The sequence below is a fragment of the Salvelinus namaycush genome, chromosome 11 (assembly GCF_016432855.1).
Source record: "Salvelinus namaycush isolate Seneca chromosome 11, SaNama_1.0, whole genome shotgun sequence".
In the NCBI taxonomy this organism is placed as follows: Eukaryota; Metazoa; Chordata; class Actinopteri; order Salmoniformes; family Salmonidae; genus Salvelinus; species Salvelinus namaycush.
Genome location: NC_052317.1, coordinates 20872913 through 20896671, shown reverse-complemented (window position 1 = coordinate 20896671; position 23759 = coordinate 20872913). Strand labels below are relative to the sequence as shown.

General features: G+C 40.4%; 1 pseudogene; it reads left to right on the top strand.

Annotated features, from left to right (window-relative positions):
* Positions 1–2339: 2339 nt before the first annotated feature.
* Positions 2340–22551, top strand: LOC120055280 (annotated as a pseudogene).
* The last annotated feature ends 1208 nt before the right edge of the window (positions 22552–23759 follow it).

The window sequence follows — 23759 nt, the reverse complement described above, 5'->3', positions numbered from 1 at the left end:
GCCGTCTTTTGAAACCCACTTTGCTGATATTCATATTTGATGACTAAATAGTTTATTCAAGAAACAACAATATACATGCCATTTAAAGATTTTAGCTGGAGGAGTGAAGAATGGTAGCAGCAGATGATACCCTCTGGGCTAAACTGTATTGTAGTCAGTCCATCGCTCTAGTTCTATCTCACTCCACATGTATGCATCCTATCATCCTATTGTTCTATTTATGTTCACAGGAAGAATGGATGCCTAAAAGGTCTTTAAGGAAATTGAGACAACACAGATACACGAACATCTCATCAAAGGTATGGTGTATTTGTGATGTTTATTTCAATTTTGTATATATAAATTGTACCACAAACATGCCTTGAGAAACACACCACCACTATTAAAGTATAAGCATGAATCTGATCAGTATTATCTTCCAAATAAATAATAACTCTGCTCATCCAACTACTATCCTGTCCTTGGTGATGGCCCAATCAAATACATTTATTTATGAGTCTCTGTGTGCCTTTGATAATGGAACATTCAGCTGTGGAACTGGAACTTACCTCTAATCCCCCGGTAAGGCTCTGACTGACAATGCAAACAGCTGCACTGCTGGACACGATCAGTCCTCCTGTCCAAGTCCCATAAGCCCTCTCAAATGAGGACACAGGAGGGAATGATGAGGCAGATATGTGGCATGACATTCCCACACGAGTCAGGGCGCATGCAGACCATGGTAGTTGAGCTCATATGCTATTTTGAAGAGCAGTGTGGACTGAAAAGACCTTTGACGGCTATTTACATATCAATAATGACCGAGACAAAAGTTTTAAAAAACAACAACATATATTGTAAATACAAAATCATGTACCTACATTGAACCTACAGGGGTACATGACCCATCCTCTGGCTATTCTCAAAGTCTCTTAAGTCTCTCTTTCAGACTGCAGACGGTGTTTTAATCTGCTGGTAAATGGTGAAACTGTCACTGACATTGAACTCACGGGGCAGTGACAGGCTGTTGGCAGGACAATGAAAAGTGTCTCTGAAGTATTGGCTCTGGCGGACCCTGGTGGATCGGACCCAAGCAAACTTTAACCGATTTATAATACGCCTTTCAAGATATGTCTTTCAGATTATGAAGAGTGTTCCTACAAAAGGGCACTCTTTCTGACAGGTTGGCGGCATGATTGGATTTTGAAGATTTTATGCCTGGTGTGCTAACGATGTAATAACAATGAGTGTTATTTTGAAGTTATAGCTCAACCACTTAGTTCTGCTATCATTGGGAGAGCAATAGTCAAAATTATATTTCATATTTCACATTTCAGAGAGGAACAGGAATGTGCCAAATCCTATGACTATAAATAATATGGACTTATAACAAGATCGTAGCAACACTATTCAACGCAAATGTTTGTGTTGGATCAGCTAGGTGTTTCAATCAGTCAATGTGACCTTATCAAAAAAAAAATGGTTGGATGAGTGTGATAATGTTGATTTACATCAGCACTGTCACATGCACATTCACCTGTGAACATGGCAATCTCTGCCGTTCCCCTTGGGAATTGGGAGTGGTGCTGTGGATGAGACAGATGGAGATCTAGGAAAATGGAGTGGCCAAAATGAGATGCATTATAACAAACCCTACATCCAGTTGAACAGAGATAACAAAGAAGATGATACAGACAAAACTTGACAGTGGTAGATGAAGTGTTGGGGCTTTAGTAATGAATGCTTGCGTAAGTATGACTCACAGGATAGAAATGTGAAATTCCTGGACATTATCCCATAAAATCACAATGGAGCTGTGGAAGCCCGGTCAAGGGAGTGGAGCCAGACAACAATGCTCATCTCTAGGCAAGTGGCATGTCCCTCAACAGTAATTTGTGAGTCAGTGGGTGATAGTGAGGATTGTGTGTGTGCGTGTGTGTGTGTGTGTGTGTGTGTGTGTGTGTGTGTGTGTGTGTGTGTGTGTGTGTGTGTGTGTGTGTGTGTGTGTGTGTGTGTGTGTGTGTGTGTGTGTTGTGGGGAGGGGGGTCATGGGGTTACAGTGTTCTTGGCCTTTTAAGGCAGGGCCAACAGGGGTTAAATATGATCTCTGCTATTTCAGGGATACAGTTCTGAAGCCTCCCTTCATCTTCACCTCTTAGCAGTGTTGAAGGTAAATGAACACTCCGTAAACTATTATTGAGTGATAATTATTACATACATCTAAATCTAATTGTAGGATTTATTACTGTTCTTTTGACAAAAGATTAGTGGTGTAATGAGACATGTATGGTGGAAATGCAAAATGTAACATAAAGTAACTTTGAACTAATTTGGCATTTTCTCTTTCTCACAGTGCAACCATGGGTGATGCTGAGATGGCGGTGTTTGGGGCGGCAGCCCAGTACCCGAGGAAATCTGACCGGGAGCGTCTGGAGGCCCAGACTCGTCCCTTCGACATGAAGAAGGAATGCTTTGTACCAGACCCCGTGGAGGAGTTTGTCAAGGCGTCCGTCACCAGCCGCGAAGGAGACTTGGTCACTGTGCAGACGCAGAATGGGAAGGTCAGTGCTTTACTTCAAGTGACCAAGTTGAATTCTGCTTCCCTTTTTTCCCCCCAGAACAAGGTTGTAAAATCATGCAGAATTAAGTTATTAATAAATCCTTGTTCATGTTGCAGGCCTTAATGCTCAAATCCGTTTTGTTTTTCAAATGTTTTGGAATACTGAATTTCCAAACAGAAAGTTACAAATGACCAAATCAGATGTGTGTGTTCAGACAGCAGTCATTTGCTGACATGGCTACGCTAGTTGTCATAGTAATGACGGGTGTGTGCGCAGTGGTGTAGGTTGATTAGTGTAGGATGACCTTCCAAAAGGGTTCTTCAGCTGTCCACATAGGAGAACCCTTTTTGGTTCCAGGTAAAACTATTTTGGATTCCATGTAGAACTCTCTGTGGAAAGGGTTCTACATGGAACACAAAAGAGTTATACCTGGAACCAAAGAGGGTTCTTCAAAGGGTTATCCTATGGGGACAGCCAAAGAACCCTTATTGGTTCTAGATAGCACCTTTTATTTCTAAGAATATTTAACTCAGAAGTTATGTAGCAAGCTAAGGTGACAACGATGCCTGCCATGGACATTTCCCAGTTGCTTTGAATGTTCAAAATCATAGAGTAAGAACACTTTTAAAGCCTCAAAGGATAAGATGATCCAACTTTCAAAAGTAGTCCTTTTTGGCTAGCCTCAGTAGTCAACTAGCTAGGTAGCTGTTTAGCTTTCCAGGACAGGAATCAGATTTGTATCTGATTTCAAACCACCTATGAAGGTGGTTTGAAATGCGGCTTGGAACATTTTATTCCATATTCTTTTTGGCTGTTCAGACTGCAAGAAAAATAACAGATTTGAATCGAATATGAGTCACTTCAAACTGCCAATGTGAACAAGGCTTAACTGTCTTTACATAATCTCTCTAATTTCTCACAGACTCTCACCTTCAAAGACTCTCAGATTATGCAACAGAATACTCCCAAATTTGACAAGATTGAGGACATGGCCATGCTGACCTTCCTCCACGAGCCTGCTGTTCTGTACAACCTCAAAGAGTGTTACGCAGCATGGATGATCTATGTGAGCACATGAGAGTCGCTTCATCATTAAGTTCGAAATTTGAATCTTAAATTAGCAACTTTTTTCTATGTAAATTATCCCCACCAAAACCATAGTAATACTTTCCAATGTTAGGCCTTAATTCTTCCACTTAAAATGTTATGCACTTTCAACTGAATATATCTTTTACAGACCTACTCAGGGCTGTTCTGCGCCACTGTCAACCCCTACAAGTGGCTGCCAGTGTATGATCCATCTGTGGTCATAGCCTATAGAGGCAAGAAGAGGCAAGAAGTTCCTCCCCACAGTTTCTCTATCTCTGACAATGCCTATCAGAACATGCTGACAGGTAAACTAAAATAGCTACTTTAGAAAATATGTAAGGGAATCATAATGATAATTAATTCTGATAATTGTATAAAATTGCATTTTTATAACCTGTATAGACCGTGAGAACCAGTCTATTCTGATCACGTAAGTAATACACTACCCATTCTACTCACATGCTTTTAAAAAGTGTGTTATCTGTCATGTTACATAAGATAGTGTGATAAGTGCTATTTTTAAAGATTACTGTGTGTTTCCAGTGGAGAATCTGGTGCTGGAAAGACTGTGAACACCAAGAGAGTCATCTAGTACTTTGCAAGCATTGCAGCTAGTGGCGGGAAGAAAGATGCAGCCGCCCAAAACAAGGTATTCAATCTGCGACAGCTTTGACATGCATATTTTCATGATTGAGCAGTTCTGTAGCTATTTGTAAAGCTAAGCATCTAACATGTGTTTCTATACCATTCTAAGGGAACTCTGGAGGATCAAATTATCCAGGCTAACCCAGCCCTGGAGGCCTTTGGTAACGCCAAGACCATCAGAAATGACAACTCCTCAATATTTGTGAGTTTCTGATGGATATTCTTATACATCATTAATCACCCAAAAATAAACTAACAAAACTATTCTATTTAGGGTAAATTTATCAGGATTCATTTTGACACTCGAGGAAAGCTTGCTTCTGCTGATATTAAGACATGTAAATCCAAAGATAACAGACTTTGAAAAATCCGAGAGAAATTGTCAACAGTGGCTGTAAGAAATGTATTTGTCTACTGTTCTAAATCACCTTCTTTCCAGACCTTCTGGAGAAGTCTCGTGTCACTTTTCAGCTGAAGGCTGAGAGGGACTAACACATCTTCTATCAGATCTTGTCAAACAAGAAACCTGAATTACTGGATCAGTACCACAATTAGATAACAATGGTGTATTGACTGCATTCATTTGTGTAGTGTAATAATAAGTAATAGCATGTCTATATTTGTCTTTCTATGTCTCTCTCCCCAGCCTCATGGGTATACAGAGATGTTGCTGGTGACAGCTAATTCCTATGACTACGCCTTCATCTCCCAGGGGGAGACAACTGTGTTGTTTATTAATGACGCTGATGAACTGATGGCAACAGATGTGAGTTACTTATTCACCGTCACTCTGCCCCCTGAATTTTGGTATTCTTTCATTTGGGAAAACAAAGTGTTGTCTTGTTGAATTTCAAGCCAGCTTGTTATGTTGCATACAGCACCAGGCAAATTTGGACACACCTACTCAAGTGTTTGACTTTATTTTTTACTGCTTTATACATTGTAGAATAATAGTGAAGACATCAAAACTATGAAATAACACATATAGAATCATGTAGTAACCAAAGAAGTGCTAAACAAATCAAAATATATTTTGTATTTGAGATTCTTCAAAGTAGCCACCCTTTGCCTTGATGACAGCTTGTACACTCTTGGCATTCTCTCAACCAGCTTCATGAGCTAGTCACCTGAAATGCATTTCAATTAACAGGTGTGCTTTCTTAAAAGTTCATTTGTGGAATTTCTTTCCTTTATTAATAGTTTTCAGCCAATCAGTTGTGTTGTGACAAGGTAGGGGGGTATACAGAAGATAGCCCTATTTGGTAAAAGACCAAGTCCATATTATGCTAAGAACAGCTGAAATAAGCAAAGAGAAACAACAGTCCATCATTACTTTAAGACATGAAGGTCAGTCAATCCGGAAAATGTCAAGAACTTTGAAAGTTTCTTAAAGTGCATTCGCAAAACCCATCAAGCGCTATGATGAAACTGGCTCTCATGAGGACCGCCACTGGAATGGAAGACCCAGAGTTACCTCTGCTGCAGAGGATACGTTTATTAGAGTTAACTGCACCTCAGATTGCAGCCCAAATAAATGCTTCACAGAGTTCAAGTAACAGACACATCTCAACATCAACTGTTCAGAGGAGACTGTGTGAATCAGGCCTTCATGGTCAAATTGCTGCAAAGGAACCACTACTAAAGGATACCAATAATAAGAAGAGACTTGCTTGGGCCAAGAAACACAAGCAATGGACATTAGACCGGTGGAAATCTGTCCTTTAAAACCCTCCACTGTCACGACTTCCACCGAAGGTAGTTCCTCTCCCTGTTCGGGCGGCGCTCGGCGCTCAGCGGTCGGCGTCGCCGGCCTACTAGCCATCACCTATCCTTTTTTCCTTTTCTGTTTGTTTTGTCTTTGGTTCATTCACACCTGGTTTCATTTGCCTTAATTTCTGTGTGTATACTTTACCCTGTTGCCTGCCTAGGTTTGTGCGGGATTATTTATTGTGATGTTGCTCGGTTAGGTTGTGCCCATTTTTGTTTCACGTATTTATACTGAGTGTGTATAAATTTAGGAGCTTTGTTTGTTCCTCCTTTCGTGAGTAACGGGTTTCTCTGTTGTCGAGGGCGTTTGATTTTTGTATTGTGCCTTACCTGTATTTGGTGGACTTGCCCATTCAAATTACGCATCTCGGACATCTCTGCTCTCCTGCGCCTGACTCCTTCACCTACCTCTAAACGCAATACTGTCACACCCACTGATGTCTCCAAATTGGAGACTTTTGGTTGCAACCTCCGTGTCTTTGTGAGATGCAGAGTAGGTGAACGGATGATCTCCGCATGTGTGGTTCCCACCGTGAAGCATAGAGGAGGTGTGATGGTGTGGGGGTGCTTTGCTGGTGACACTGTCTGTGATTTATTTCAAATTCAAGGCATACTTAACCAGCATGGCTACCGCAGCATTCTGCAGCGATATGCCATCCCATCTGGTTTGCGCTTAGTGGGACTACCATTTGTTTTTCAACAGGACAATGATCCAAAACACACCAGGCTGTGTAAGGGCTGTTTGACCAAGGAGCGTGATGGAGTGGCACATCAAATGACCTGGCCTCCACAATCACCCAATCACCCAACTTTGGGATGAGTTGGACCGCAGAGTGAAGGAAAAGAAGCCAACAAGTGCTCAGCATATGCGGGGAACTCCTTCAAGACTGTTGGATAAGCATTCCTCATGAAGCTGGTTGAGAGAAAGCCAAGAGTGTGAAAACTGTCATCAATACAAAGAGTGGCTACTTTGAAGAATCTCAAATATAAAATATATTTTGATTTGTTTAACACTTTTTTGGTTACTACATGATGCCATATGTGTTTTTTCGTAGTTTTGATGTCTTCACTATTATTCTACAAAGTAGAAAAAAGTTTAAGTTAACAAAAATCATTGGGTGAGTAGGTGTGTCCAAAATTTTGACTGGTACTGTATGTACATTGTACATTGTAGCCTACCCTGTTCTTGGTTTGAAATAATAATATCCCCTATAGTAGAGCAGTTATTACATCATGAAATGTCAGTGGTGGGTTTTAAATGACCAATTCTTACTACTACATCGCTTTGCTCTTCTTTTCCTCCACAGAATGCTTTTGATGTGCTGGGCTTTACTCAGGAGGAGACAAAATCAGTGTATAAGCTGACTGGTGGCATCATGCACTATGGCAACATGAGGTTCAAGCAGAAACAGAGTGAGGAGCAGGCAGAGGCTGATGGCACTGAAGGTGAGACCTGGCTAAAAGCCAAAAGCATTGAGATGAAATAGTTCTGTGAATCCATGGGTAAACTCACTGGTTTTCTTTCCCAGGTGCTGACAAAGTCTCATATCTCATGGGCTTGAACTCTGCTGACCTCATAAAGGGTCTCTGTCACCCAAGGGTCAAAGTAGGGAACGAGTGGGTCACAAAGGGGCAAACTGTCCAACAGGTGAACTATACCATTGGTGCCCTTTCCAAAGCTGTGTATGAAAAGATGTTCATGTGGATGGTTGTGCGAATCAACCAGTCATTGGAGACCAAGCAGGCTCGCCAGTACTTCATTGGTGTACTGGACATTGCTGGTTTTGAGATCTTTGATGTGAGTTTATAAATAGACAATTATTATCAAATATCAATTTAGGCTCTCAAAGAACACTATCAAGTAATATTCCCGATAGGAACCTTTATGTGAAAACCTAACTATCTATAATTGCAGTACAACACCTTTGAGCAGCTCTGCATCAACTTCACCAATGAAAAGCTGCAACAGTTTTTCAACCACCACATGTTTGTTCTGGAGCAAGAGGAGTAGAAGAAAGAGGGAATTGAATGGAGTTCATTGACTTTGGCATGGACTTGCAGGCTTGCATTGACCTTATTGAGAAGGTAACTGAAATACTGTAAAGGCAAGTGAGCTGTTAACTGCATCTATGGACCAAATTAAATATAGCTATAATATGATACATACAATCATATTTAGTAGTATCAGACAACAACCTCTCAGTTGAGTCAAGTGAACTATCTTACCTCTACCTTCTTCCGCTCAGCCAATGGGTATCATGTCCATCCTTGAAGAGGAGTGCATGTTCCCCAAGGCCAGCGATGCTACCTTTAAAACCAAGCTTTACGACAACCATCTTGGAAAATCCAACAACTTCTAGAAGCCCAGGCTTATCAAAGGGAAACCAGAGGCCCATTTTGCCCTGGCTCACTATGCTGGTACTGTGGACTACAACATCAGCAACTGGCTGATGAAGAACAAGGATCCCTTAAAGGAAACTGTTGTAGGACTGTACCAGAAGTCTGCAATGGCTATCCTGTTTGCCAATTATGCTAGTGCAGACTCAGGTATTGTACACTTGCTCAGATATTCACACTTCAATAAGACTGATCTTCATAAAGAGTAAAGCACAAACTCTTCATGGGTGCCTGAATGACTGAAGGATTTCTGTAGGCTTAATTTCTTTATTTTCTAACTTCAGCCGACAGTGGGAAGAAGGAGAAAAAGAAAAAGGGATCATCTTTCCAAACGGTCTTAGCATTTCACAGGGTATGTAGTTGCATTGTTTTATACAGCAAAATATTATTTGAAAATTAAATAATCTCCAAAATATTGCTATTTTTAAAACAAGCTATAGAAAGTTTGTTGCAATTTCAGTTTAATTCACCAGAAAAGACAGAACAAATATTACAACAAAAATGATGGTTAAACTCAAATATCCTAATTGATAAAAAAAAATGTTTTAAAGGTGCAATCTTTGTAAATTATATCATAAATAGGACTGGTGGAGTTGTGTCACACATGAAGCTAACAAAAATATATCTAAATGTCTGCTCTACCCAAAATTAAAACAAACTAATTGCAGCATTACCACAAAAATGGAAGAGGCAAGTGGAAGGGGGAGAAAGTAAGGAACTTGTCTACCAGACAAAAATTCAAGACCAAAATTGTTTAAAGAAAAGTATGATAAATAAAAAGGTATTGACAGCTGTGCCATATAGATTGCAAAATAGTTAGGAAGAGATTTTCAATCTACCGATTCCATGGCACATGGTTTATAAATTGATACACAAAACGAAGCCGGATGAAAAATGTAGAGTTTTTCAATTTCAATTATTATACAAAATTCCTGCTCTGCAGAGACAGAATCATTAGATCATTCGTTTTGGTACTGTTCATATGTAGCTTGTTTTTGGTTGCAGGTTCAGGAATGGCTGAAGAATTGCAACATTTACTCAAGCTAACTCGAGCTAACTCTGCAAATAGCACTGATGGGTGATTTGAAAAGTCATAATCAATCGACCGATAATATAATAAAACTCTTATAAAAATAAATCTTTAATTTACAATCTGTAGAAACTATGAGAATAGAAAGGTTCATAACTTTTGTGAAACAATCACAGCACAGTTGAAAAATATATTGCACACAGTAATCAAAAACTGGATGGTCTTCAGAGATAGATGGGAGGGGTTGAGGGTAGCTGAAGGATGGGACTTAAAAACAAACAAAAGATAACTAATGTAAAATATACTGGGTCCGTCAAATGTATATACTGTACTATGAATAAACTGGAAGAGGAAGCCTAAGTGTTGTTGTCCATTAGTTTACCTTAATTAGGGGAGGGGTGGTAGGGTTAGGGGAAAATATTAATGTAAAATATATATTTATTTAACTAGGCAAGTCAGTTAAAAGTATCCGCCCATTTTTATCAATTTTCGCCTAAAATGACATACGTAAATCTAACTGCCTGTAGCTCAGGCCCTTAAGAAAGGATATGCATATTCTTGGTACCATTTGAAAGGAAACACTTTGAAGTTTGTGGAAGTGTGAAAGGAATGTAGGAGAATATAACACAATCTGGTAAAAGATAATACATTTGAAAAAAAAAAAGTTATTTTGTATTTTTTTTGTACCATCATCTTTGAAATGCAAGAGAAAGGCCATAATGTATTATTCCAGCCCAGCTGCAAATTACATTTTGTCCACTAGGTGGCAGCAGTGTGTGTACAAAGTTTTAGACTGATCCAATGAACCATTGCATTTCTGTTCAAAATGTTATATCAAGACTGCCCAAATGTGCCAAATTTGTTTATTAATAACTTTCATGTTCAAAATTGTGTACTCTCCTCAAACAATAGCATGGTATTCTTTCACTGTAATAGCTACTGTAAATTGGACAGTGCAGTTAGATTAACAAATTTAAGCAACCTCATGCTAATCGCATTAGCCTATGTTAGCTCAACCGTCCCGTGGGTGGGACACCGATCCGGTAGAGGTTCATTAAGAACAAATTCTTATTTACGATGATGGCCTACCAGAAGGCAAAAGGGATTGCATGGCAGCAACACATGCAAACACAGCATGGTAGCAACACAACATAACAACAACATGATAGCAACACAACATGGCAGCAGCACAAAACATGGTACAAACATTATTGGGCACAGACAACAGCACAAAGGGCAAGGTAATAATAGTGAAGACATCAAAACTATGAAACAACACATATGGAATCATGTAGTAACCAAAAAAGTGTTAAACAAATCAAAATATATTTTAGATTTTAGATTCTTCAAAGTAGCCACCCTTTGCCTTGATGAGAGCTTTGCACACTTGGCATTCTCTCAACCAGCTTCACCTGGAATGCTTTTCCAACAGTCTTGAAGGAGTTCCCACATATGCTGAGCACTTGTTGGCTGCTTTTCCTTCACTTTGCGGTCCAGCTCATCCCAAACCATCTCAATTGGGTTGAGGTCAGGTGATTGTGGAGGCTAGGTCATCTGATGCAGCACTCCATTACTCTCCTTCTTGATCAAATAGCCCTTACACAGCCTAGAGGTGTGTTGGGTCATTGTCCTGTTGAAAAACAAATGATAGTTCTACTATGCACAAACCAGATGGGATGACGTATCGCTGCAGAATGCTGTGGTAGCCATTCTGGTTAAGTGTAGCTTGAATTCTAAATAAATCACAGACAATGTCACCAGCAAAGCATCCCCACACCATCACACCTCCTCCTCTATGCTTCACGGTGGGAACTACACATGCAGAGATCACCCGTTCACCTACTCTGCGTCTCACAAAGACACGGCGGTTGGAACCAAAAATCTCACATTTGGACTCATCAGACCAAAGGACAGATTTCCACCGGTCTAATGTCCATTGCTCGTGTTTCTTGGAACAAGCAAGTCTCTTATTCTTATTGATGTCCTTTAGTAGTGGTTTCTTTGCAATTTCTTTCTTTGCAATTCGACCATGAAGGCCTGATTTCACGCAGTCTCTTCTGAACAGTTGATGTTGAGATGTGTCTGTTACTTGAACTCTGTGAAGCATTTATTTGGGCTGCAATTTCTGAAGCTGGTAACTCTAATGAACTTATCCTCTGCAGCTGAGGTTACTCTGGGTCTTCTTTTCCTGTGGCGGTCCAGTTTCATCATAGCACTTTATGGTTTTTGCAAAGAAGGAAAGAAATTCCACAAATGAACTTTTAACAAGGCACACTTGTCAATTGAAATGCATTCCAGGTGACTACCTCATGAAGCTGGTTGAGAGAATGCCAAGAGTGTGCAAAGCTGTCATCAAGGCAAAGAGTGGCTACTGTGAAGAATCTCAAATATAACATATATTTTGATTTGTTTAACACTTCTTTGGTTACTACATGATTCCATATGTGTTATTTCATAGTTCTGATGTATTCGCTGTTATTCTACAATGTAGAAAGCAGTAAACATTTAAAAAACCTTGAATGAGTAGGTGTTCAAACTTTTGACTGGTACTGTATTTATATTTACCCAAAAAAATCTATGGGGGATTAGAAATTATGCAGAAAATGACATTGATGGAAGTCACAATCTATCTGCAATATTAAAGCTGATCTTCCCCCCTGGTAAAACATTGGTAACTGTGGGAATTCACTCTCTACCACAGGAAAACCTGAACAAGCTGATGACCAACTTGAGGTCTACTCACCCTCACTTTGTGCGCTGCATCATCCCCAATGAGACCAAGACTCCTGGGGCCATGGAGAATCCTCTGGTCATGCACCAGCTGCGCTGTAACGGTGTGCTGGAAGGAATCGGGATCTGCAGAAAGGGCTTTCCCAATAGAATCCTGTATGGAGACTTCAGGCAAAGGTATTGTAAAATATAATACAGTTCTATCCCCTTTTAATCATGTAACACATTTAAAAATTATTTACCAGTTTCCTTCTTACAGATATCGCATATTGAATCCTGCTGCTATCCCTGAGGGAACATTCATTGACAGCAAGAAAGGAGCTGAGAAACTGTTGGGTTCGCTCGACATCGATCACCAGCAGTACAAGTTTGGACATACCAAGGTAAGATTCAAAGCAAGGCTTGGATGAAATCCTAGGGGCGTTGTACTGAAGCGCATTGCTCTTGACTTTTAAATTACATTTCACTAAAATATCATTTTTGTTAGGTGTTCTTCAAGGCTGGCCTTCTGGATCTATTAGAGGAGATGAGAGATGAGCGCCTGTCCAAAATTATCATTGGTATTCAAGCCAGAGCCCGTGGTGTTCTGTCACGAATGGAGTATAAGAAGATCCTTGACCACAGGTATTTATATTGACACGCTATAAAATGTATCCATCTGAAGTAGTTTTTCAGTTTAGACACAAAGCACTGGTGTGGGAATATAGTCCCATGCATGAACATGTTAGTTACCAATGGTTTTCTTCAAGGGAGGCATTGCTTGTCATCCAATATCCGTGCATTAATGGTGGTCAAGAATTGGCCCTGGATGAAGCTGTACTTCAAGATCAAGCCTCTGCTGAAATCTGCTGATGCCGAGAAGGAGTTGGCCAACTTGAAGGTAGAATTCATGTCAAGAGTGTGCAAAGCTGTCATCAAGGCAAAGTGTGGCAACTTTGAAGAATCTCAAATATAACATATATTTTGATTTGTTTAACACTTCTTTGGTTACTACATGATGCCATATGTGTTATTTCATAGATTTGATGTCTTAACTATTATTCTACAATGTAGTAAAAATAAAGAAAAACCCTTGAGTAGGTGTTCTAAAACTTTTGACCAGTAGTGCACGTTTTCTGTTCACAGGTGAAGAACCTGATTGAGGAATTGGCAGCTCTGGATGAAATCATTGCCAAGCTGACAAAGGAAAAGAAAGCTCTTCAAGAAGCTCACCAGCAAACACTGGACGACCTACAGAGTGAGGAGGACAAAGTCAACAATCTAACCAAGGCCAAGGCTAAGCTAGAGCAACAAGTTGATGATGTCAGATCCTATATAGAGATTAGATGGTCTTTAAATGGAAAAAATGCTAACAATCAGCTAGCAATTTTGATTTGCTTCTTATCCTCTGAAGCTTGAAGGGTCCCTTGAGCAAGAGAAAAAGGTGCGAATGGATCTTGAAAGAGCCAAGAGAAAGCTGGAGGGTGATTTAAAGCTGTCCCAGGAGAGCGTAATGGACCTGGAGAATGATAAACAACAGCTAGAGGAACGCCTCAAGAAGTAAGATTAAAATCATCACAAAATATTACATTCTACTGCAAACAAATGCATAAACGAGCTACCAATTAATGATTCCACTGATTCCAATTAATGATTCCACTGATTCCACAGGAAGGACTTTGAAATCAGTAATCTGATCTGTAGGATTGAAGATGAACAGGGCATAATAATTCAACTTCAAAAGAGGTTGAAGGAGCTTCAGGTAATGAAAAAGTCCAAGTCCTTCATCGATTTGAACTCTTCAACCATTTGTATATTTAACCACGATGATGCCATTTTGTGCTAGGCCCGTGTAGAGGAACTGGAAGAGGAGCTTGAGGCAGAAAGAGCTGCCCGAGCCAAGGTGGAGAAGCAAAGAGCAGACTTGGCCAGAGAGCTGGAGAGGAGATCAGTGAGAGGCTGGAGGAGGCTGGTGGAGCCACTGTGGTCCAGATTGAGATGAACAAGAAGAGGGAGATGGAGTTCCAGGAACTTCGCAGAGACCTTGAGAGGCCACTCTGCAGCACGAGGCAACAGCTGCCACACTCAGAAAGAAACAAGCTGACCGTGTGGCTGACCTGGGGGAGCAGGTAGACAACCTGCAGAGAGTGAAGCAGAAACTGGAGAAGGAAAAGAGCGAATTTAGGCTAGAGCTGGATGATGTCCTCTCCAACATGAAACATGTTGCAAAGTCAAAGGTAAAAAGTCCATCTAAGTGAAAGTACAACGTCTTTTTTCCATTTGGTCACTGTTAACCTCTTGAATTTATTTGTTCTTATCTTTCTTCTTGAAGAATAACTTGGAGAAGTTGAGTAGAACTCTAGAGGACCAAGCCAATGAATACAGGACCAAGTATGAGGAAACCCAGAGATCCCTCAATGACATTACAACTCAGAAAGCCCGACTTCAAGCCGAGAATGGTAGGTAGAATAACTTCTGTCTCTGGATATTGCAATAAATACTCTGAATGAGGTAACAAGCTAAAGTCTATTCCTCAACCTCTTACTTTCTAGATGAGATTGGAAGACAGTTGGAAGATAAGGAATCTCTGGTCTCTCAGCTGATCAGAGGAAAGAATTCCTACGGTCAACAGCTTGAAGATCTAAAGAGACAGCTGGAGGAGGAAGTCAAGGTAATTCAGACCATTCGTTTTCTTATTGATAAATGATGATGCCTTCGTCATAAAATGAATCCCATCTGTCCTTGCTCCCTTCAGGCAAAGAATGCACTATCCCATGCAGTGCAGTTTGCTCGCCATGACTGAGACCTGCTTAGAGAGCAGTATGAGGAGGAGCAGGAGGCCAAGGCTGACCTGCAGCGTGGCATGTCCAAGGCTAACTCTGAGGTGGCTCAGTGGAGAACTAAGTATGAGACTGATGCCATTTAGAAAACTGAAGAACTGGAGGAAGCCAAGTAAGGAATGAGTGCTATTTGTTAGAATCCTAATACCTGCTAAATAGAAGAAACATTTCTCAATGTACAAATAGTGAACAAATAGTCAATGGATGGAGTCCAAAATAATAAATACCAACTCTAAGTACATTTACTATTACGTAGGAGTTGGTATTTATTATTTTGGACTCCATCCATTGAGTATTTGTGTGAGCCTGAAGTTTGGAGAAGCTATGAAATTATATGCCACATTTTCTACTTTGTCTCTTCATCTACAACTCAGGAAGAAGTTGGCTCAGCGCCTGCAGGATGCTGAAGAAGCTGTGGAGGCAGTGAACGCTAAGTGTTCCTCCCTGGAGAAGACCAAACACAGACTGCAGAATGAGATTGAAGATCTCATGGTGGATCTGGAGAGGTCTAATGCTGCTGCTGCCGCCCTGGACAAGAAGCAAAGAAACTTTGACAAAGTATGCAATGCAGTTCTTCAATTTACACGTGTATCTGAATTCCTGAATTCTACACAGCAGAAACAAAATAATAGGCTTACTACAACACTTATAAAGAGTCATGATTGAAGTCAAATGGCTGCTGTATTATATAATGTAGGTCCTGGCTGGATGGAAGCAGAAGTATGAGGAGTCTCAGTGTGAGTTGGAGAGCTCCCAAAAGGAGGCCAGGTATCTGAGCACTGAACTCTTCAAGCTAAAGAACTCCTATGAAGAATCTTTGGATCAGCTGGAGACAATGAAGAGGGAGAACAAGAACCTTCAAGGTGAGTAAAGAGCTCTTTGTTTGAAATGTTTTCAGCTCTGCCAATGTTCACATCCATGCACTGAAGAGCAAACAGCTCTTTTATGAAACAAGGTTCTGCAAGTGCCCAATATAGTTTTCATATTTCTTCATTGCAACACCTTTTTCTCAGAGGAGATAACTGATCTGAGTGAGCATCTGGGTGCGGGAGGAAAGACAATTTATGAGTTGGAGAAGGTCCGTAAACAGTTGGAGCAAGAGAAGGTAGAGATCCAGGCTGCTCTGGAGGAAGCTGAGGTAAGAGTGCAATTTCAAATCTTCCCTGGTTCTGTCTGGATTAGCCATTTTACATCAACAACTGTCATTTTCAGTTTGAATCTTCTGATGTGTATTCTAGGCCTCCCTGGAGCACGAGGAGGGAAAGATCCTCAGAAATTCAGCTTGAGTTAAATCAGGTCAAGGCTGACATTGATCGCAAGTTAGCTGAGAAGGATGAGGAGATGGAGCAGTCCAAGAGAAACCTGCAGAGGAACATTGATACCCTGCAGAGCTCTCTTGAGGCAGAGTTCTCTTGAGGCAGAGTGCAGAAGCATGAATGAGGCCCTCAGGCTGAAGAAGAAGATGGAGGGAGACCTCAATGAGATGGAGATCCAGCTTAGTCAAGCCTGCAGGCAGGCAGCTGAGGCCCAAAAACAGATGAAGAGCGTTCATGCTCATCTGAAGGTAAATTAACACCGATTGCCATCTGACTGGGCACAAACTGGTGGAATCAACATTGTTTCAACATAATTTGTCAACATATTATGATGTGGAATCTATGTGGAAAATACATTAGATTTTAAAAAGTAATCAACATAAACAGTTGTTTTGAGGGTGAAATTTCAACCACAGGATTATGTCATCATGGTAACCATATTTCAACATAAACAAACATATAAAATATGTTGAATTTGTACCTTTCAAACAACGTCAGATCTTCAACGTTATATTCACTATAAAACATTATTTTCTTTAAAGGCTGGGCAGCACCTCCTACTTGAATTGATTTATCTACAGCTACTCTTTGGTCTCTCATCCAGGGTTTTAACCAATCCCAGCTATAATATTTGTCACAATATTACTAATGTGCTATCTTGAGAATGATTGTTGAGAGATCTCCACATAAAAACGAAATATATTCACTGTTGCTATAGAAGTCATTCCAATGGTTAGTTTAACAGAGGAAATTAAATATGACCATACTTTATCACTCATCATCAATGATGCTATTTAGGCCTATATATCATTTGCAAAGTCATCAACAGCTATTGTTTCAATTCAACCCAGAATTCAACTAAAACTAGACAATACAATAGACCTAGGGTTTCAAGCTCCATTTCAAATGTAATGATATTTAGTGATATTGAATTGTGTCTGGTTGTCAATGCAACCAAATGTCATCATTTGAAGGATATATATATTCTGCTTGGATAGTTCCATCTGTGCCAATTATTCTAGTTTTAATTCCAGTGTGTCTACAAATTAATTAATGGCACATATTGAACTATCCAAGCAGAAGACATCTCCTTCAAATGTTGATATTTGGTTGCTTTGACAACAAAACACAATTCAATATTACTTTTGTAATAAAGTAAATAGCCTAAAGTTAAGGCTATCTTAAATACTAATGTAACATTCAACCTTAAAATAAGAAGCACATCCATGGCCACATTGAGGTTACTGTAGCTATACATTTCTTCCTATGTAATCATATAAGGCGTGCATGTTCAAGATAGCATGCATAGGTCGTCACAGGTCTGAGGAGATCTTCATAATTGCTGCAGAATCTTGAACAGCATTGATCACTTGCACCATATACTTTTAAAGTGATCTCAACTGCAATCCAGGTCACTTGTTCTGCTATTAGATGAAACACAGTAATAATAATCTGTTGTATAAATAAGCAAACTATCTGACATTGTATTCCCATTTGAACTTTGCTGTGCTTTTAAATGGTTGAAAGCATGATAGACATAAACCAAAAATAAGACATTGTTTTTTTCATTGGAATTTGGTTGTGCTTTTAGATGGTTGAAAGCATGGAAATTCAACTAACTTTTGGCTGTCTTTTTGAGTGGGTGAATATAGTCTGTAATCTCACTGATCAACATCTCAACCGAATATTACCCAATTATCCACATTGAAATGACGTGGTGTGCCCAGTGGGATGGTGTGCCTAATAGATACTGCTCAAAATGAGGTATCTCCAACCTTGCATATTTCTCTCTAGGATGCCCAAATCCAGTTGGATGACTCTGTCCGTTCCAATGATGATCTGAAGGAGAACATTGCCATTGTAGAGAGACGTAACAATCTGATGCAAGCAGAGCTGGAGGAGCTAAGAACCTGCCTTGAACAAACTGAGAGAGGCCGCAAGCTGGCTAAGCAAGAACTGCTGGATGTCAATGAGAGGGTGCAGCTGCTGCACTCACAGGTAAAGTATAATCACTAATTATGGATTTCCTGCTGTAGCTGAACATTGTTACAAAGTTATTTTCTTAAAATCTATGAATAGAACACTGGCCTGCTGAATCAGAAGAAGAAACTTGAGGTTGACACCGCCCAGTTTCAGACTGAGGCAGAAGAGGCAGTGCAGGCGTGCAGAAATGCTGAGGAAAAGGCAAAGAAGGCCATTACTGATGCTGCCATGATGGCAGAGGAGCTGAAGAAAGAGCAGGACACCAGTTCTCACCTAGAGCGTATGAAGAAGAACATGGAGCAGACCATTAAGGACCTGCAGCACCGCCTGGAGGAGGCTGAACAAATTGCCATGAAGGGGGGCAAGAAGCAGGTGCAGAAGCTGGAGGCCAGGGTAAGCGTAACTTTACATATTGTACATGTACATAAGAAGACACAAAAAAAGTAATACTGCATCCTGTAACATGAATGTTATTTCTTTGTTGTGACAGATGAGGGAGCTGGAGATTGAGGCTGAGCAGAAGAAGGGTCAAAGGAATACGTAAATATGAGAGGCGTATCAAGGAGCTGACCTACCAGGTATCTTCAGTAACTCCGTCATTGGCTGTCCAGTCTTTTGACCTGATAACAAATGGGGTTAACCTTTTTTTATTCTGAAATTTACAGACTGAGGAGCACCGTAAGAATATGATCTTCAAGGCCTTGTCGATAAGCTGCAGCTAAAAGTAAAATCCTACAAGAGAGCTGCAGAGGAAGCTGTAAGTGTGTACTTTATGCATTCATTCTTGAGGTACTGTCCACCTGTATTAGCTCAGGCTACATAATGTTTGTTTTGTTTCTGTACCACAGGAGGGACAGGCCAATACTAACCTGACCAAGTTCCGCAAGATACAGCATGACCTGGATGAGGCCAAGGAAAGGGCCGACATCGCTGAGTCTCAGGTCAACAAGCTACGTGCCAAGAGCCGTGATGTTGGTTCCAAGGTTAGAATTTCTGTAAAATATATGATCTATGGTTTCTGACCCTGGCAAATGCCAAACAACGTTTCCATCTATCATGGAACCGCCTTTTCTATTGTTACAAATAAAAAACCCTCCTGAGGAAATGCTCTTCAGACCACGCATACCTCGGTGTAAGCTGAGGTGGCACAGGTTTGAGTACCAAGACTAGAAAACCATACCACATGGAGCATTGGCCACACGGCTGGAAATGGTTTACCTCTGAGACTATCGATACCTACAGAATAAGAGAAAATCTTAGATACTAATTACTAGTCTGCAGCTAGAAATTATGTAAAGCTGGGATGCGAATACCGACAACCGCCGAAACATCTATTCTATGAGAACATTTCTGAATGGTACTCTGATGTAACCATGAAAGACTTTGATCTTCAGGGAAACAGAAAGAGAGAGAGAGACTCGGATGAACTCTCCAGCAGACGAACCGGATTCCAACAGAGAAGACAACAATTACATATACCGTAAATATGTACTTGCAATTATTCTCGAATAAGCGGCCGTTCATGTGGGAAGGATTAGCATTTCACTATGTAATGAATCCATTTGTCTTTCCCGCTCTTTCTCAGTCCACACCCCTTTCCCTTTGTCCACCAAGCCATCATATCGGTTTAGCCCACTAGGGAATCTTCCCTGTCATTGTTAGTAACCAATATCTACTGTTTGTTTGTTTATGCATTTCTGTGATTAGTTAGTTAGTTAGTTAGTAAATAAATTATTAAGCCAATTGGTGTATGGATGATTTATAGTAAAGGCTGGGTTTGTGTAGATAACCAACAATTTACGACGTTCAGATGAGACTGACGTGAGGTAAAGAGTAATTCATTAATAGAAGACTAATTGATCAGATATTAAAATATATGAAGAGTTATATTCGGAAAAGTATAACTTTGAAATCTGAAGATTTTCCGAGGTGCCCCGAATTCCTAGTTAATTAAATGTACATGATTAGTTTAATCAAGTAATAATAATTACAGAGAATTGATTTGCTAAAATAACAGTCTGCACCTTTAATGATGCCAAAGCCACGACACTACTAAAGCTTGACCAGTGCTTACCAATGTCTTCTCTCCCTGATGTCTTTCGCTATTCTTTCCCATCAGAGAAAGAGCATGATGAAGAGTGAAGCTCTCAGATGGATCTCTGAAACCTTCTGCTTTGGTGTACTCCAGGTAATTTTGGTTTTTGCCCTAGTACTACACAGCTCATTCAAATAAGAAACTCATCATCATGCTTTGATTATTTGAATCAGCTGTGTAGTGCTAGGGCAAAAACCAAAATTACCTGCTATTGTCTGCAGTAGCACGTCCTGGAAATCGCAAATTCAACAATGAGTGGTTTGGAAGGAATCAGTGGCTAACTGCAAGCATTGCAAATAAATCACTAGCCTGCTATTTAGTGTAGTGGTTGTGTCGTCCAAGTCTGGGTTTAAGGGTCTCTTTTCCAAGCTTAAAAGGAAAACATTCAGCATTGTTCATGCATGATTTCTGCCGCGTTCGAAACAACTGGAAACTCAGATCTGGGAAATCTCAGACTTCAGTGAGTTCAAGACAACTGGAAACACACTTTTTGAACGGTCATCCAACTCGGAATTACAAGACTATACAGTGGCTGGCACGATGGGTTGTAATGGAACGGCTGACTTTCCTTCGCTGCTGCCTGCCTAGATGCATCCTCCCTCTACATACATGTTATCTTCTCTCTGTACATTAAAGGCAAGGTAGGCTAGTTACTACCATTTCACTTTGCACCTTGCTGATACTTTATGGACACTGAACAAAAATATAAACGCAACATGTAAAGTGTTGGTCCCATGTTTTAGGAGCTGAAATAAGACCCCAGATATTTTCCATACGCACAAAAAGTTTATTTCTCTCAAATTTTGGGCACAAATTTGTTTACATCCCTGTTAGTGAGCATTTCTCCTTTGCCAAGATAATCCATCCACCTGACAGGTGTGGCACATCAAGAAGCTGATTAAACAGCATGATCATTATAAAGGCCACTCTAAAATGTGCAGTTTTTTCACACAACACAATGCTACAGATGTCTCAAGTTTTGAGGGAGCGTGCAATTGGCATGCTCACTGCATGAATGTCCCCCAGAGCTGTTGCCAGAGAATTTAATGTTAATTTTCTACCAACGTCATTTTAGAGAATTTGGCAGTACGTCCAACCAGCCTCACAACTGCAGACCACGTGTATGGTGTCATGTGGGCGAGTGCCCCATGGTGGCGGTGGGGTTTTGGTATGGGCAGGCATAAGCTACAGACAACGAACACAATTTCATTTTAGCGATGGAAATATGAATGCACAGAGATACCGTGACGAGATCCTGAGGCCCATTGTCGTGCCATTCATCCACCGCCATCACCTCATGTTTTAGCATGATAATGCACAGTGTCGTGGAAATTCTAATCAATAATGAGGAGAGACAAGGTCAATCACTAATCAGGATATTACTTTGTTCAAAACTTATTAATAAGGAAGCATAGAGTAATTGCTTCTATAATGATGAGGCTGGTGGGGTCAACACTCCCAAGTGTTGTGATGAGTAGCTCTGACATACGAAGAATACAAATATATTTTATAGCAAAGATATGCCCTTTAGTCTACATGACAAACAACAGATGTATGGAATGGGTCACAAGGTGAAACTTGATATATGAGAAAGGAGTATCCCGCAGCCAGATAGCATTTGCTATGAAGACTGTTCTTATTGTTCAGTTTGGCCCCTAAGACGAGGCTCTGATCTCGTTCTTGGTACTTCATAGCACAGAAACACCAACTCATTCTATGGCATAAATCAATTGTCAACTCCAGACACTCCCATCTCAAGTAAAACCCCTTCTGACCACACTCTTGGACCAGCTCACTGAGGGGAGTGAGCCTCTAGGTCATACACTATCCCAGGATAGGTGCAACATCAGAGATGACGTACAATGGTTCCAGACACTACCCCACACATCTTGTCTCAGACCTTATCTCCCCCAAGACCAAAGGAAGGAGTGACTGGTGCACAGACATTGTGTAGACAAGTAATTGGTTCCCCATTAATTACGCCATCCCTTCACATGGTTTAATAGGTAAAGGTAAAGGTAAATAGGTAAAGACACATTCACATATGAAGACAATGTTCCCTCCTGACCTCTTCTCTTTCTGATATTCTGTATAGCACCAGGGACATGTGAAAGACAAGCCTGACTTCTCCCCTCTCTGATATAAGGGAGGAAGTGCAACTGCCAACACCAGAGTCCGAAGGGATACATTTTAATAACAAGCATATCATACAAGCATATTGTGCAGATAAGACATCTTAATTATCTATGTTACCTAACTAATTCTGATTCTTCCGCCACAACAGCACCATGATGCAAGGCTCTGTACACAATTCCTGGAAGCTGAAAATATCCCAGTTCTTATATGGCCTACATACTCACCAGACATGTCAACCATTGAGCATGTTTGGGATGCTCTGGATTGACGTGTACGACAGCGTGTTCTAGTTCCAAACAATATCCAGCAACTTCGCATAGCCATTGAAGAGAAATGGGACAACATTCCACAGGCCACAATTAACAGCCAGATCAACTCTGTGAAGGAGATGTCGTGCTGCATGAAGCAATGGTGGTCACACCAGATACTGACTGGTTTTCTGATCGACTCCCCAACCTGTATTTAAAGGTATCTGTGAACAACAGTGGCATATCTGTATTCCTAGTCATGTGAAATCCATAGATTAGGGCCCAAATAATTTATTTAAATTGACTGATTTCCTTATATGAACTGTAACTCAGTAAAATCGTTGAAATTGTTGCATGTTGCGTTAAAATTTTTGTTCAGTATACAGTACTATACGTTGTGTTCTTGTGGACTCAGACAACATAGTTCTTTATGGAAAAGACGTACTGTAATAAAAAAAGACAATGTTTGTACAGTTATACACAAAAGACAATTAAGCAGAAAAGGAAACATACACTCAAATGTTTGCTTGTCTTTTATTTCATGATTAATATTCACATCACTAGATAACAATTAATCACAATGAACATCTCTTTCATACCAAATTACATCTCAAATCGAAGGGGAAACAATGAACTCCTATCTATGACAGATGTCTACAATCCATTGTCTTCTGCATGCTCTTATGGTGTGCACTATGGAGAATAATACACACTACAGGTGTGCTCTAAGATGAAGCACAGCTATGAGCTCCTTGATGCTTTACAGAAGCACACTACATAACACATGCCAAAAGACTGTTACTGTTAGTCTCACATGGGGGGTGGGGGAGGGATGTCTGGATGACATTCAAGGGCTGTGTGTGTCAGGTGCTGCATTTGGGAGCATGACCTTCAACCTATCCTCACAATTACAGTTGGGCACTTGGTCAGCTCACGAGTGACACAAAACATTTGGAAGAATAAG